The sequence below is a fragment of the Catharus ustulatus genome, chromosome 1 (assembly GCF_009819885.2).
Source record: "Catharus ustulatus isolate bCatUst1 chromosome 1, bCatUst1.pri.v2, whole genome shotgun sequence".
NCBI classification, from domain to species: domain Eukaryota; kingdom Metazoa; phylum Chordata; class Aves; order Passeriformes; family Turdidae; genus Catharus; species Catharus ustulatus.
Genome location: NC_046221.1, coordinates 24,199,063 through 24,216,118, shown reverse-complemented (window position 1 = coordinate 24,216,118; position 17,056 = coordinate 24,199,063). Strand labels below are relative to the sequence as shown.

General features: G+C 41.5%; 1 protein-coding gene across 3 annotated transcripts in view; it reads right to left on the bottom strand.

Moving 5' to 3' along the window:
- Positions 1-17,056, bottom strand: part of ANKIB1 (ankyrin repeat and IBR domain containing 1) — a 91,071-nt gene that overhangs the window by 73,766 nt on the left and 249 nt on the right. The gene's annotated exons all lie outside the window — the stretch shown is intronic.

Below are 17,056 nucleotides of genomic sequence, written 5' to 3'. Positions count from 1 at the left end.
ATGAAATACCTCTTTCTCTGAGAAATGCTGAATTAATCATCAAGGAAGACTACAGCTAGATGCTATGAAGGAGAGAAGAAAGCATGAGCAGTCTTGTGAGTCTTTTGTCTTACTCTGGCAATGTTCAATGTTCACATACGCAGACCTTGCCTCTTTTTACTCCTCTCTACTCCATCGCAACAACAAATAAAAGGAAACCTCCTCCCAAAATTGCCTCTCTTCCACCAGTTTTCTTGCTCCCATGTTCTCCTGTAGTCTATAAAGCTTGTCATTCTCTTTACAACTTTTCACTTCATGTTTCCTGGAGAAGAACAAGGAAACACATCACAGAAAACCCTAGCATAGTTGAAGCATACCTGCGTCTTCCCAATATTCAGAACAGACTTACACATTCAACACTAATTATAGTCAGAAAATATTTTACTTTTTACACTTTAAACCAGAACACTGCAGTCTAGAAAAGGAAATAATTATAAAAATATTTACATTGTAATTGACTGTTTTGTTGGACTGTCACAGAACCAGAACACTCGAGGTACCAGATTTAAGCCTACTCAGTCTCAGACTGCTAATGGTCCTACGGTAATGCTCTCCTACTGAGCAAAAGTCTTTGGCTTGGTATCCAGTACTCAAGGTCCTCTGATGCCTTTTCCACCCATGGACCCTTGTGTATTGCCCAGTAGGATGTTTCTATTGTTTGGAGGATTTTTGTGGAAAACTGCTGCCTTACCTTTTTTTACAGACGTTACTGTGCCAGCAAGCAAGCATTCTGAAAAGCAGCATTCACTAGACTTACATTCCCTTTGTTTCTAATACTGCTTGCTCACACCACCATCTGCTATCAAAATACACAATGTGGAGTTCACACAGTTTATGTTCATCACTGCCTCTGTTCCTTACACATCTGTTTCATGAAGTTTCCTGAGTCATGAGAAAAGAATGACTGACAGCACTGAAGCAGAGCTAACTCGCCCATGGATCTGGTACTTCTGGTTAGGTAAGGTGATTTTTAGGCCCTCTGTGTCCCTTATTTGCTGCTACATTAGATAGGGAGGTCCTGCAGAACAGAAAGATCCAGGTCACCCTCCCGACGCGGGAGGTGTCAGTGACACTGCACAGGAGGCTCTCAGCCAGTGCTATTTCCGAATGCCTCTCACAAAGTCACAGAGGACATCTGCACATGGGCTTGCCCCGCTGTGGTGGTGCTGCTGGGACTGGGACATGCGCTCCCTTCCTGCTGCCTCCACAGTTAGGCATGCCTCCTCACATAAGGGAATACTTTGAAGTCTACCAAACCTGGCTGCAAAGAAGTGACAGCAGATATCCAGCCCAAGATGGTGCATGGCCACTTGAGACTATGGAATCCAGTCTGCTGGTGTAGAAGAGCGGGTTTACTGCTGTCTGTTAAGTCACCAGGTCACTCTTTCAGCTTGACAAGCCCATTCAACCTCCTCTACCATGAGTCATAAAGCAGCTCTTATGCAGCCTGACCCATGCCTAGGAAAGTTCAATCACCAATCCAGCATTTACTAACTAGCAAACTTGTATTTGGCTGTCTGAAAAAAGAGACAGAAATCCACTGGGGTAAGATCCAAGAATACAATGTTTGTTAAAACAAAAATCCCACTGCCAGTTGCAGAGATTTTTAGGAGAAAAGACAAGCAGTGGCAGACGAGATGAAAGCTGGGGGAACCAGCTGTATTAGTCTCAGCAGCTTGTAGAGTTGTGATGCTCAAGAAACCCTTGGTGACTGCCTTACGAAAAACCTGCTCCAGTGCCAATGTAACATGCAGGCACTTATTTAATAATAGTTCTTCCTGCTTGCAAAGTAAAAGGCATCACAAGAGAACATTACCCCCATTCTTTGCTAGAAAAAAGCCACAAAAAGAGAGCATTTCTTTTCCCCCTATACTTCTTATTTTCTTGGGTTGTTCTCCTCCCCAAGGCCCACTTCCCTGCCCAGATCAGTGTGAGACCTCCATCAGACTTCCCTGAAAGCTACACAATTTATAAAGTATTTTTTATAGTTATTATGAAGCATGCACTTAGCAAGCTGGAAATCTGGCTCCAGTATCTTTTTTATGACACTAATGCTGCTTGAGAAACTTACACTGTGGTTTCTAAAGTGGTTTTAATTGACACCAGAGCTCATACTGCCCTTTTTGTTTCTGATCCACCCCCTCTGTTCATCCATATTTCCACAGTTTCCCTTGTTGATTTACTTTGGTGGCTGTACAGAGAAGCAGAATAGATCTAAATCAGAGCAGTTCCCTATTCTGGGTTTTCTTCCTGGGTGCTGATGGTCCAAACAGCCAGGGCATGGCAGGAGTGAGAGGGAGGCAGGACTATTTGTACCAGTGCATTACTGTGTGGAGTGGAAATACTTTCAAAAGCGTTTATTCATACTGAAGTGCAGATAGAGCAGAAACAGCACCAATGTGCAAACTGTGCAAAGCCCACAGTTGGTGGGGTGCTAGAGGCAAGGCAATACCATTGCACTAGCCAAAGCAAAAACAGTTTTCATAAAATTTCTTTTGTAGTGCAGCAATATTTTATTATTTTATCATTATTCTATTAAAATATTATTTTATTATTTAAAATATTATTTTATTATTTTAATATTTATTTTTACAGCAGCCATACACTTGGAAAGGGATAGTGGATGGAGCAGGGACCAGAAGATGTTGCCAGGTGGAGTGGGAGACTGCAGATACAGAGCAGGCATCACAGTACCAAAGGCAGTACTGGCTGCTGCAAACTGCACCTAAGTTTGCAATAACCCATGTTGGGCAGTGTACAAAGGAGTATCAAATCATATCAGGATGCAAATTCACAACAAATAACTGATACAGCAACTTCACCTCTGCCCTTTACAAATATGTCAGCAAAACAGGTACCCCTGAATCCAGTTTTAATTTCACTAAGCAGAACCCCCTATGATTGTTAATAGCAGCAGCTGATGCTATTCAGATGTCTGACACTAGGCAAGCAAGACCTGAGTGGAAAGACAACTAAAATCCCTCTCAAATGGTCAAATGGGCAGTGAAAGGACAAAAGTGAGCTTGCATTTACTAGAGGGAAAAATTCAAGCTCTCCTACCCTGACAGTCAAAAGCAGGTATTGATGAGAAAGGTTTAGTATAGCTGCAGGGGCCCAGCAGGACTCCAGTGAGAACAGAGTCTACTAAACTGGCACAAACCTTTTGAACAAACACAGTCTTGAAGGGGAGAGAGGTGAGAAATACATCTAATGTAGTCCCTCTCCACCTGCACTTTGGGAAGGACAGATGTTTAACAATACCTTCCTTCTCCCCTACAATGCTAATCCTGTTGCACCATATTTCATAATAGACCTAAAATTTGCTGGGGAACAGTCCTCCATGGACCTGATTTTCAATTGCTGCTAGATATGAAGAAACACTACTTTATCAGTAGGGTTGAGATATTCATTAGAGGATTTAAATTTAAAGGTCTTCTGAAAATTTCAACAGCCACAAACAGCTTTAAGAATCTACTCTAGTGTCACTCTATGTACTCATATAGCATCCTGTACAGCAAGAAGGATGTTTCAATTGCACTAAACTACTCTCTAGAAAATACAGAAGGCAAAATAACAATAGACAAGAAATGAGAGAAATGGAAGACTATTTATTATAAAGTAAAGTAAGAAGTATCTCTGAACCAAATATCTAACAGCTTAAAAACCAGCCATGACTAACAATACACAGTAATCAAAATATATCTCTATAAAGAGAGGAAATAAATACAAGATACTCCCTTTTCAAACTGTGGTTTGTGTGAAAACCTATTGTGTTGCAATAGAAAGGCATGAGGCTGGAATGTTCCAGGAAACAGGGATGATGGAACCACCTACTCTAAAAGGCATATAATCCACCTATGCAAAAGCCTGCTCATTTATTCAGGATGTAATCAAGTGTCTGAGTAACATGGAAATCTTATTTACTAATCAATTAGAATGGCAAACTATTTTAAAAAGCCTAAAACTTTGCATTTTGCAGCCTCTTATCTCACTGAATCCATTTTGAAAACAGAATACTGCTCTCTTATCTTCAACTCTGTGTGGATAGATTTTAAAGCCACCTTCATTTCATAGAATGTAGCACATTTAAATAAAAATTATTTGTTATCCATCAACTGTAGGGAATCGGGGCCACAACATACAATTATTGCATCAGAACATTTCTTGTATGCCCTCAGTTGTTTGGATACAGCAGCTGGGTGGGCAGTTTAGAAAGAGAACAGGAATCATCAGAGTTACAGTAAGCAGGCTCAGGCAGTACTGGGGAAAATAAAGTATACAATAGCTAAAACAAGGCATGATTAGGGTGGACTGTCTGGCTTTTAGGAATGTGAAAGTATTTAGTTTCACAGTAAGCCATGGGTAGACTGTTTCAAGAATATTTTTCTGTTCAAAGTTCATACTGAGGTTTTATGTTTCAAAAAACCTTTTTTTAACACTTCCCTTTAGCATTAATCCAGTCTGCTTTGATCAAAATGTCATCATTCCTTTGAAGAAGCTAAAACATGCTGAAGACTCACAGAAAATACATTTTGGTTTTCCTAGAAATTGTATTATTCATACAGAAGTTATTCCCAAAAAACACGATTTTGACATGTAAGATTTCTTCCCTTGTACTCATCAGTAGATTCTAAAATTGAGAACCTCTGAGGAGGATTTTAAAGTCCTCCTCTACAATAATGAATGACATAATTATCAGTAACTCTTACAGCTACCCTAATACTACAACCTAACAAAACTGAAATTATTTCACTATATTTTCAGGTTTGTGACTAATTAAAGAGAAACTTGACTCATTATCTTCATCATCTATTTGTATGGTACAAAACTATACAAACAGATAAAACTAGGGGAGAGGGATAAAAAAGTTAACCAATTATCTTCTTAAGGACTTATTTTAAAACTCTGCTTCTCCATACCGATTTCTTACTCATACATACATGCAGTAAAATACATGCAGAAAAAAAATCAACAGGATTTCTGAATAAACTTAAAAGGTATTTCCATGAAAAAAAGACCAAATCAAGAGGCAACTTACATCACATTTACAGTAAAATTATGTGACTATTTTATTAAGGTTTGCACACTTTACACTGCAAATACATCCAGGGTAACAAAGACTAAACCTTCCAAATTCTCTTTTTAATTAAAGATTACTACAAAGTATTTTATACTAGAATGTGCTGCCTAACTCCTATTCCAGACAAGTGAATTTTACTTTCCATTCCTTTATTAAGTAAGTACAGTAATTTCATGACTATAAGGTGCACCTTAAAGCCTAAATTTTGGCCAAAATCCGAAAGTGCACCTTATAATCCGGTGCACCTTATATATGGAAAAAGTTTGAGTATTGAAGAGATCTCAAACAATTTCTGTTTCACATTGTGCAGCAACAAACATGAAGCTCGCAATCAAATGACCTCGAGCAGGCACGTACACGTGTTGGGGGGTTTTTACTTTCTCCCTCTGTGGAGAAATTTTTCCCATTATCATGCTAAGAAAGCTGGCAGGGTGGCTCCCTTAACTTTTAATTGCTCAAGACAACAGAGATGGGTGGGTGCCCTCCATGGCTCAATTGCTGAGGGGGTTTGAGCGGTCAGGGATAGATGGTCATGGTTTCCTTTTTTTCCTTCCAGAGGGTCACTCTGGCACTCATCGCCCAAACACAAAGGAGAGAGGTTTTTTCACCATGGTTGGATCTGACCTGCACACCGGCACTGGTCCCAGGGGCCAAACGCGCAGCAGCATCCGCGCCCTGGAGCAGGGCACCAGCCCAGCTGGGGAGCAGTGGGGCCCTGTGGGGGCGGCTGCAGGGTGTGGGAGAACGGCGGGCGGGAGTGCTGGGGCCCGCAGTACAGAGAGGGCAAGCCCCGCGGCACCTGGGAACACCACCCAGGGCAGGAGGCGGCGGCACCGAGCATCCCGCAGTCCTGGGTGCCTGGGGCACCCCAGCACCGGTGTGGGGCTGGTGCGGTGCTCGGGGGGCTCCGCTGCTTGCCGGGGAACTTTCCCACCCGCGGCCCCTGCCGCCTCCCCCATCCCAGAGCTGAGGTTCCTGGGCCCGCCCGGCCCCACTGCCCTTGCCCCCCCTGGGGCGCGCCCTCCCCTCACCTGCACGAGAGCGGAGCCGGCAGGTTTAATAAAAGTGAGTGATTTTTATCTATTTTTTTTAGCGTTTTGATTCTTTTTAGGCTGCGTTTAAAGGCTACGCTGATCCGTGAAAAATGTTTGCAAATTGAGCACCTGCCAGTAAACACAGCGATCGCGCAATTCCATTAGTAATTCGTTACTTCACGAAAGGTGCGCGCGGATCCTCGCTGCCAAAAAAAAGTGCACCTTACAGTCTGGTGTGCCTTATATATGGAAAAAGTTTGGAACTTTGCCGACACCCGGAAGTGTGCCTTATAATCAAGTGTGCCTTATAGTTGTGAAATTACTGTAAGTATAAACTTCTGGCAGCTTGCTTATTGAGAAAGTCTGAATTTATGCATTTTGGGGGGGGAAAAAACCCAAACAAACCAATCATACAAAAAATACCCAGCCTCAGCAAAAAAATAAACAGAATAAGGCAGTATTCCAATTAAAATTATTAATTTATTTCGTTGCCTGAAAGAATGTACAAGTAAGTGGTCTACTTCTACTAGCAGTAATCCATATTACAGAAAAAAACCCTTAACATACAACACTCTGGAAAAAAATCTCATTAAGGATTAGTCTATTTCATGACAGACACATGAAAATCCTAAGATTAAACTGATCACTTAAAATATTTGACTATCCAAAAGACATGTTAAAAAACAGGGTTTGAGCCATATAGTACAGTTTAAGACAACAATATTGTCCTCTTCTACAGAACTCCACAGCTCTGTGGGCCAAACACATCAGCTGGGTTAGAACCAGTTCTATGCAGTGGAGAGAGAAAACAGTTGTGCAACCTATCATGAGATATGGAGCAAGCACTTATTTACATTAGAAGGAACATTTGGAGATCAACAGCTTCTATCCCTTACTCTAGGCAGTCTTCAGAGCTTCAAAGGCTGCTAAATGCCATCCTCAAGTAAATTCAGAGTATCTCCAAGTACGGGGATCCCACAGCCTCTTCAGACTACTTATCCCAACATCTGACCACCCCAATGATGCTAATTTATCCTAATGTCTAATTGAAACATCCCTTGCTTGAAGTTTTTCTGTTGTCTCTAGCCCTATCACCGAGTTCCTCCAAGAAGAGTCTGTCTTTTCTGTACCTTCCCATTAACTGAAAACAAGATCCACCACCTTAGTCTTCTTTAAACAGAGGACACCCAGCTCTTCCAGCTTTTCTTTTTGCATTATGTGCTTCTGTACCCTAATTATCTTGGCAGTCATCCTCTAGGCCTGCTTCAGAATGTCAGCTCCTCTCCTACACCAAGAAGCACAAAACCAGACACTGTTTTTGATGTCATCACACAAATGTCAAGCTGACAGAAATACTCACTTCTCTCAGTGACTGGCTTCATTCATGCTCAAAGCTATCTTGTCGACTCACTTTCCACTCAGTGTCCACCAGCAGAGCGACGTCATTTGCTGCGATGCTGCTCTCTAGCCGTCAGTTCCCAGCCTGAACCACTGTGCAGAGTTATTCTGTTCCTATGTTCAGATTCTGCTGAACACCAACCATGAGGTTCTTGTCAGCCCATTTCTCTAGCCTGTCAAGGTCTCTCAGAGGAGCAGCCCTGCCTCTCCAACCCACACAACCTGGTGTCATCAACAAGCTTGCTGACGGTGCATTCCATCACCTCATCCAGGTAGTTAATTAAGATTATTAATGCAAAGCTGCACTACTCAATTTTACTGAATACTAATTATCATGTCCTGAAAAGGATAAAGGACTTCCATGCAGTTTAATTTTAACTAATTAACAGTTTGGTAAATGGGATGTTACAAAGAACTTGTACTTCAACACACAAATAAGTCACCAAATAAAGCCTCTTCAGTATTTTTTTAATGGGCAGTTTGCACTTGGTGACTCACTGAAATAGCTCCAATGAAAGATTTCTCTCCAACACATCCTTCTAAATATGGAGAACTAAATACACCAAGTATCTGTGTCAGTGACTCTCAAGAAGTCTGGGAAAAGGGCCTAAATCAAGAGCCATTGTATATTTATACTGCAATAAGCTACAGAGCTGTTAGTAATGTCTCATTACTGCAGGCTGTGTACTTCCATATACAAACTTCCAGAGAATGCAAATAACAGGAATTCTTTCATAAAGAACAAATGCTTTGTCTTAGAATATTTAACTCACAATGCTTCATAGACCTAGATTATTTGCTAGTACAATTCTGCAGTAGATGTATTTCTACAGAAAAAATGTGCCAGATCATTGTTGAAGAATTGTGTTCTGCTATCACGAAGTCTGCTATACAGCTGGGTCTCAAGATTTGAGCCTTAAAATATGAAAATCCCCAACCTATGGGTATATATATAACTTCATCAGTCAATGAAGTTCTCAGAATGTTAAAACTTGTAACCTGCATTATTAGTACACCTGGAACTTTGATCTTCATAGTTTAGTAGGTACACATTTCTGCAGTTTCTTCACAACATTGATGAAATTTACCATTTTTCATTCAAGAGATTAACAAAAAATTTTCTGGACTCTGATCTGCCGGAACATTTCTGCATGTCCATCTGTAGTCTTTCAACATAGCAGAGATAACTGGAGATGAATATATTTGCTTGTCCCTCAGCTGCTTAGAGATCTAGAACACAACAGAGCCACCTGGATTAAAAAATAAAAAATGCTAAAAAAATGACAATTCTGCAAGTAATTTAGAGGCAAGAAATAATATTTTTTTTCTTAGTAAGAAAAAAATAGCTATGGGGAAAATTCTATTGCAACAGCATTTACATGTTGCTACTGTCAAAAATTAGTCCTGGTGTGTGCATCCAGCCTTGTACATCTTACACACATAATAACCAACACAGAAATACAATGAAAAACACAGAACTGCATGTCACAGCATTACAAACTCATAGTAGAGAGTTCATCAATAAACTACAACTGTCCTAAAATTCCTATTCTTAAGACCATAATAAATTTTAATAGAACCAGTATTTGATGTATTTTATTTGCAAAAACATTGACAAGTATGTATCATGTCCTTTTCTCAATTTCTCAGCTATTTCTCCAAAGGCTAGTTTGTAACAGGAAGTATTTCAATTATCATCATCACTGCTTCACCTGAGCATTCTAAAAAAAAAAAAACCAAAAAGCCTATTTTTTTTAATACAGTCAGTTTTGAGTTTCTACAAAACGTTTTTGATAGAAATATACCAATTGCAACATCAAAAATTCCTCTTAGAAATCCACTTGAAATAAAAGGGCAGGGAGGCATTGCTTATGCCAACTAACATCTACAGAACATCCCTGAAGCAGAAATCTTAAGTGGACTCAAACTAATAAATCCATCAAATAGAATTTTCTCCTCTAAGTTATTTCATTTGTAGTAATTTACAACCAAGGCCAAAACCAGGACACAAATAGGACACAATGTTCCTACCATCTCTTAAAGTACCTGCTATAAGAACAAGCAGGGCTTGTTAGAAAAACAGAATTACAAACTAGAAAAATCTAATTACTTCCTACGCTAAATTCCAAGAAAAGTGACCATCAGGTGAAGTACTTGCAGCAGAGAATCAGTTTCCAACTTATGTCCATTTAATCACAATTGATCAAAGACTATATAAACTAGTCAAGAAATACACCCTTAGAACATATATAATTAGCATTACACGTTAAGTGTGTTTTCCCCAAAAATGCTTTGAAATCTCCAGAACTGTATCTTTCCTCAAGGAAGGTGGAGATGGGAGGGGGAAAGTAAGAGATTACTAACATCCCTATAGGACATTTTACAGAAGCCATTATTTTATAAAGACAATTACCACAAAATCAAACTGTGTAAGAATTTTCACAATTAGACACAATAATTTTTATCACTTTTCCACTAAGTTATATCACAGGCTACCCCTAGGTGACATCATGTCGACCAAAAGCCCAGATTCTTTTCTGGCAGGCAGCTTTCCAGCCAGTCATCCCAAGCCTCCACAGGGCTGCTGTGACCCAAGGCCAGGATCCACACCACTGGCCTCAGCCCATCGGTCCAGCCTGTCCAGATCATGCTGCAGAGCCTTCCTACCCTCCAGCAAATCAACACTTTCCCCCAGCTTTATGCCATCTGCAAACTGACTGAGGGGGCACTGGATCCCCTCTTCCACATCATCAATGAAGATATTCAGTAGGACAGACCACAATACTGAGCCTTGGGAACACTAGTTCCCTAACTACTACAAATGGATGTAACTCTACTCAGCGTCACTTTGTGAGCCTGGACATCCAGACACTTTTTTTGCCCAGAGAAGAATATGCCAGTGGAAACAGTTTCTCCAGGAAAATGCTGTGGGAAATGGTATCAAAGGCTTTACTAACATCTAGGTAGACAACTTCTGCAGCTGTTTGCTCATTCACTAAGCAGATCACTCTGTCCTGGAAGATCAGTTTGGTCCAGCAGGGCCTGGCTTTCACAAACCCATGCTGGCTGGGCCTGATCCCTTGGCTGTCCTGTATGTGCCATGTGATGGTTCTCAAGATTATCTGCTCCATGACATTCCCTGGCTCTGAGGTGAGACTGACAAGCCTGTAGCTCCCCACATACTCCTTCCATCCTTCTTGTACATAAGTGTCACATTTGCTAACCTCTAGTCACCTGGGACCTCCATCACTAACCAGGATTGCTGGTAAATGATGGAAAGCGGTTCAGTGAGCACTTCTGCCAGTGCCATCAGTACCCCTGGATGGATCCCACCCAGCCTCATACACTTCTGAGTGTGTCAGTGGCGTAGGAGGTCTCTGACTTTCCCTTTGGATTATAGGGCCTTCACTCTGCTCCTTGTCTCTTTATTCCAGGGGGCTGGGTACCCAGAGAATAGCTACTCATGCTATTAAAAACTGAGAAAAAGAAGGCATTAAGTACTTCAGCCTCTTTCCTCATCCTTTGTCACTTTGTTTGCCCTCTCATTCAACAGGATGAGGATTCTCTTAGGCTTTCCTTTTGTTATTGGTATATTAATAGATACACTTTTTATCAACTTTTACAGCAGTAGCCAGATTAAGTTCTAATTGGCCTTTCTAATTTTCTCCCTGGATAACCTCACAATATCCTTGTAGTCCTCCTGCATTGCCGGTCCCTTCTTCTAGAGGTCATAGACTCTCCTATTTTTCCTGATTTCAAACCAGAACACTCAGCTCAGGCTGGTCTTCTTCCCCAACAGCTTTTCTTTAGGCACATGGGGACTGCCTATTTCTGCACTTCTAGGTTTTCCTTCTTCAAACATGTCTGTCCTTTCTGGACTTCTCTCCATTTTAGGAATGTCTCCCAAAAGTTTTTCAACCAGTCTCCTCAATACACTGGTCTGCCCTCCAGAAGTCCAAGGTAACAGCCCTGCTGGCTCCCTCCTTACTTCTCCAAGAATTGAAAACTCTGTGATTTCACAATTACTGTGCCCAAGAGGACCTCCAATCATCGCATCATCCACAAATGCTTCTCTGTTTATGAAAGCTAAGTCCAGCAGGGCACCTTCCCTAGCTGGTTTACTCACCAACTGAGCCAGGAAATTCTCTTTCAGACACTACAGGAACTGCTTCCTCTGGACTGTTTCCTCTCCGCTGCATTGTATTTCCAGCAGACATCTGGTGAGCTGAAGTTCCCCAGGAGAACAAGGGCTAGTGATTGTAAAACTTCTCACAGATGCTCAGAGGATATTTTGTCTGCCTCTGCAAGCTGGCTAGACATAAGAGACTCCCAACCAGGATATCTGCACTGTTGCCTTAACCCTTTTGGCAACAACAACCCTACTGGCACCATAATTAAGTTCTAGATAATCCAAGCACTCCCTAAAACAAAGGGCTATTCCACAGCCTCACCTTCCTTGCCTATCCCTTCTGAAGAGTTTATATCCATCCTCTGCAGCCCTCCAGTTGTGAGTCATCACACAATGACCATGTTTCCGTAAAGGCAATTATATCATAATTTTCCCGCTGAACAATGGCTTCCAGCTCCTCCTGTTTGTTGCCTGTGCTGCATGCATTGGAGCAGAAGCACTTCAGTCAGGCTACTTATACCTCCACCTTTTTTGGGGAAGAAGTCCTAATTCCTGTATGACCAATCTCAGATGCCTCTGTGGCTTCCAACACAGGGATAACCACTGGTCTTTGGATGTTTATCTCCTGTCTTCACTGAAATGGAAGATCAAAGATCATCACTAGCAGCCATCCCTCAAACATGGGTGTGCTGCCCCCAGGCTTATATTTAATGAGCCTGGTTTTATCAGTTTCCCCCTCCAAGTCTAGTTCAAGCTTTTCTAATGAGTACTTCTAACTCCTGTGCAAAGATCTTTTTCTCCCTTTGAGATAGGGGTACACTGTCTGTCGCCAGAAGGCCTGGTGTCATGTAAATGACCCCATAATTAAACCCCCCAAAATTCTGCCAGTCACACTAGGCTTGGAGCCAGGAACTGATTGTTCCCCCATCATCCCCTGCAATTGGAAGGATAAAGAAGCACACTATTTGTGTTCCTGATTCTTTAACCAAGGCCCTGAAGTTTCTCTTCATTGCCCTCATACTTCTTGTTACAACTTCACTGCTGCCTACCTGGAAAAAAAGAAAATCAATAATGGATATTAATCTGAGGACCATACCAGGATAGGAAACTTTCTCTCCACATCTTTAACCCACGCCTCAGGGAAGCAAGAGACTTCCTCAAGAAGTGGATCCTTCTCTTTGAGCCTTCTGTTCCCTTCAGAAGGGAGTCTCCTGCGATAATGATCCATCCTTTTTGCTTTGCGGGAGCAGATTTGATGCAGGGTATAGGTCAACTTAACCTTGGCAGCACCAAGCTAGATGAACCATCGTCCTCGTTACTGTTTGGTTTCACATGCAGAGGTTCCTAAGTGTTATGTAATCACATTTGGGAAAGTAAGGCAGTCACAGAAGAGACACACCTCTGCTGCACCGGGCAGGAACTTGTCACCACCACCCCTTAAAGTTACAGCACTCAGCCAGGCTGAGAGAGCATAGGGAATCTTCCATATCACATCTACTGCAAGTTCCTCAGGTGTGTCAAAATGGTAACTTCAGGCCACTGAGAAACTCCTTTAAGTAGGGAAAATCCCCAAGAAATTTACTGAAATTTTCTCCAACATAGAAGCCTGCACATAAAAACTTTTATACTGAATTAATAATATAGTACCTCAGTTGTCACTATGTAATATAAACTAGACTAAGTTACTGTCAAAGAATATGTTACTATAGAGAAGGTTGTGTATGAACATTGATTTCTAGGTGTAAGTTTACAGACAAACATAAACCATTGTTTTAGAGGATTAACTTTGTCCCCTTGTCTTGCTTCTCAGTACAGAGTTAAATAAGAACACTGTAACACAGATGCTCTATAAAGCCACCTGAGCTAGAAGGGATCCCAGGTGTCCAGCAGAGAGACCTTCCTATTTCCCTCCAGCAGTTCATTTACAATGTCTTCCCTTATTTTAGCTGAAATTATCCTCCAACAGGCAGAGTTCAGAATACAAATCTAAGGAAACCACCAAATGAAAATCTCTCTTGGGCAACTTAACAAAACCCCTTAAAGAAAATTCAAGAATATTAGCAGTACTACAAATAAGCTTTAGCTCAAAAGAAGTGTTTGCCTTATTTAATACAGTTAAAAACTCTTGTTGCTTGTCCTTTCAAAACAGGCCCCAGTAAAAAGTCTTTCTTATGGGCTCCCTTTACATACCAAAAGGTTGCAACAGCATCTCCTCAGAGCCGTCTCTTCTTCAGGTTGAGCAACCCCAGCTCTCTCGGCCTTTCTTCATAGGAGAGCTGCTCCATGTTTGCGTCCCTCCTCCAGACCCACTCCAACAGGTTCATGTCTTGTTTGAGGGGCCCCAGAGCTGGATGCAGCATCCCAGGTGGGGTCTCTCTCACCAGAGCAGAGGTGCAGAATCCCCTCCCTCACCCTGCTGGCCATGCTGCTTTTGATGCAGCCCAGCTTTCTGGGCTGCAAGTGCAGACTGCCAGCTAATGTCCAGTTTTTCATCCAAAAGAATTCTCAGGTCCTCATCGGCAGGGCTGCTCTCAATCCCTTCCCCCCAGCCTGCATCAATACCAGGAGTGGCCCTGACCCAGGTGGGGACCTTGTACTTGGCCTTCCACTGTGACAAAGACTAACTTGTCTGTTTCCAGTAACTCTGGACGACATCTAGCAATTATGAAGAAAAACAGCAGTTGTTAAACATTAGGTAGACATCTCTGGCTTGAACTTCCAATGTAAAATGTAATATAATCTTGCATGAAATAATCTTTCCCCAAAAAATTTACACATAAGTGTGATTTCTATAATGCTCCATGTAAAAGTGTGGTATGTATTTTGGGAGGAAGCAACAGCAGTAAAAGTCTTGCCTGATGATAATGATGTTGAAAAGAGAATTTTCTATGTCATTTTGAACGTTTCAGAATTTCCACAGGGCTGCTCTTCAAGCAAAACAGATCTCTCTTTGCTATGTGTCATTACCAATTATGCAAACACAGTAATATGATTAGAAATGACACTGGTTCAGCATACGTATCGGTAACCTCCAGCTTCTCAATTTTCCTTCTTACTGGCATGAGTCACCTTAGCAAAGCTGACAAAACTTCAACAGTGACAACTGCAGACAGCAACATCTACTTATCAGATTCCAAGGAGAAGTTAATGAACTGCTCAGGTAACTGTAACTCCATGACATCTGAACAGCAAAAATAAATCCAACTAACAAAACCCTTCAAAAGCAAAAAAACCCAGCCCTCCCAAACAAACAAACAAAACCAACAAAAAATCCTTTCCATGCACAAAAAAAAAAACCCCTTAAAAAACAAAACCAAACAAAAATCCAAAACATCACAAAACTTGCTAGTCAAACTAGTTAATGATTAATAAACAAAGCTCTACTACTGAAACAAAAAGAAACAGTGATAAGCAATCACAGCAGAGATGTCACAGGCAAGTGATAAACTGCTCAGGACAGATCAACCATAGCGTTAACAAGGTTTTATATAGTGAACAAAGACATATGACGTTTTCTAATACCATTTTTACAGTTGTTTCATTGAATAAAAGCTGACAGTTTTTAGAAAGCATTCCTTTTCATATTTACAGGCTTAGTTTTTCTTTAATTTTCTAAAGTATGTTGGCCAGATAGGCACACATAAGAGATACATGTAAACTCACATGCAATGTGCAACTATGTTCAGAAAACTCCATGTTTTGTGCAATAAGCCTAATCATGTACTTTCATACATACATACCTAGTCCTAGATGTTTATGGCACAAGTGAAAATAAAAGAGACTGCACAAAACTTACTCGCCTAACTTTTGGGTTTTGGCTACTGATATTATCATTATAGTGCCACTGTTGTAAATTTTTTTCTTTCTTTTAAAATTAATTTTCATTCATAATATTCTGCTGATGCATATATACATGAATACAGAGCATCATCAACATTGTTTAGCTTTTTTTGTAGACTATAGTACATACTGTACTATATACTGTATATACGTAATTCAGGAATAATAGACTGTATTATTAAAATATATTATTCTTTTGATCAAGGACTGAAGTAAAATTTGTTGAAGAAGGAATTGACTGAATACAGGATCACAGAAAAGCCTGGAATTAAAGTTCGCAAAAGCCTCTTCTATGATTTGTTAATAGAACCATTTACTCTTTCCACCTCCACAAAAAAGAAAAAAATAGTTGCTATAAATTCTACCAATTTACTTCTATGTAGACATCTTAATGAAACAAGTCACATGTTCTAAGTAGTTGAAAAATACTGTTGCTTTCCTTATGACTAAAGCCCTTCCCCCCCCGCCCCAGGAAGAAGAGTAATTTTCCTCTGTACGCAAAAGCGATTAAAGAGAAATTAATCCACCACACTTCATACTGAAAATCAAAAAGATGAAAGTAAGGATAAAACAGTCATATGTGTAAGGAAGGCACAGTCTCTTTTCATTGCTAGCCTCTACAGCCAAAATCCTCTCAAAAGCATCTCTCTCTTTAGTGAATGTACTTAAATTACAGCACATTATTGATGTTATGTCTACAACTAAAACTCAATTTCTGGAACGGGTAAGCACAGAAATGCACTCAAAGAAGGCGCAATCAAGGACGGTTAGTCATAATGGAGGGACCTATGCAAACAATTTAAGCTGTAGTATTAGTGCTTTACTCTGTCGAGAATGTTTCCGTGACTCTGTATACTATTTGAACTGTAAATAAGAGGTACACCGACTAGTTATGAATTATTAAGATTAATTTTTTTAAGTTGCCCAATTTCCAGTATATGCTTAGACATGCCTGGGAGAGGAATACTGCTACTTACATAAAACTGCTACGGTATCAAGACTAGATTTTTTTACACTGAGTTTAAAAAAAAAAAAATAGACCCACATCCCCGACATCGCGAGCGTTTAAATTTATTCAAGGGCTGCTCTGACGGCGTTACCGAGCCAGGAAGCCAGGTCACTGTCACAGCTCGCCCCGCAGCACACTCCGGCCACTCACACTTTTTCCCTTCTGCCTTCCAGACAGGATTTCCCGGCTACGAACAAGGAGGGCATGAGCCCAGCGGCGGGACCTGTCTGAAGCCAGGCCATCGGGCAGCTCCAAACTTCACGACGGTCCCGGCCGCCCCAGGGCGGCTGGCACCGATCCCCTCCCTCACCCGGCCAGCTCTCGGGAGAGCCCCCCGCCCTCCGCCAGCCGAGAGCCGGGCCGGAGCCGGCCTCTCTCCCCGCTTATCCCCCGGCCCGCGGCCCCCGCCATCCCCCTTTCCCCACAGCCCCCCGCCACACTAACCTCGGTAACCTGCCGCCTGCTCACCTCCGCACTCCGGCTGCTCCCCACCTCCCTGCCCGCTCCCCTCTCCTGCCGACGGCACC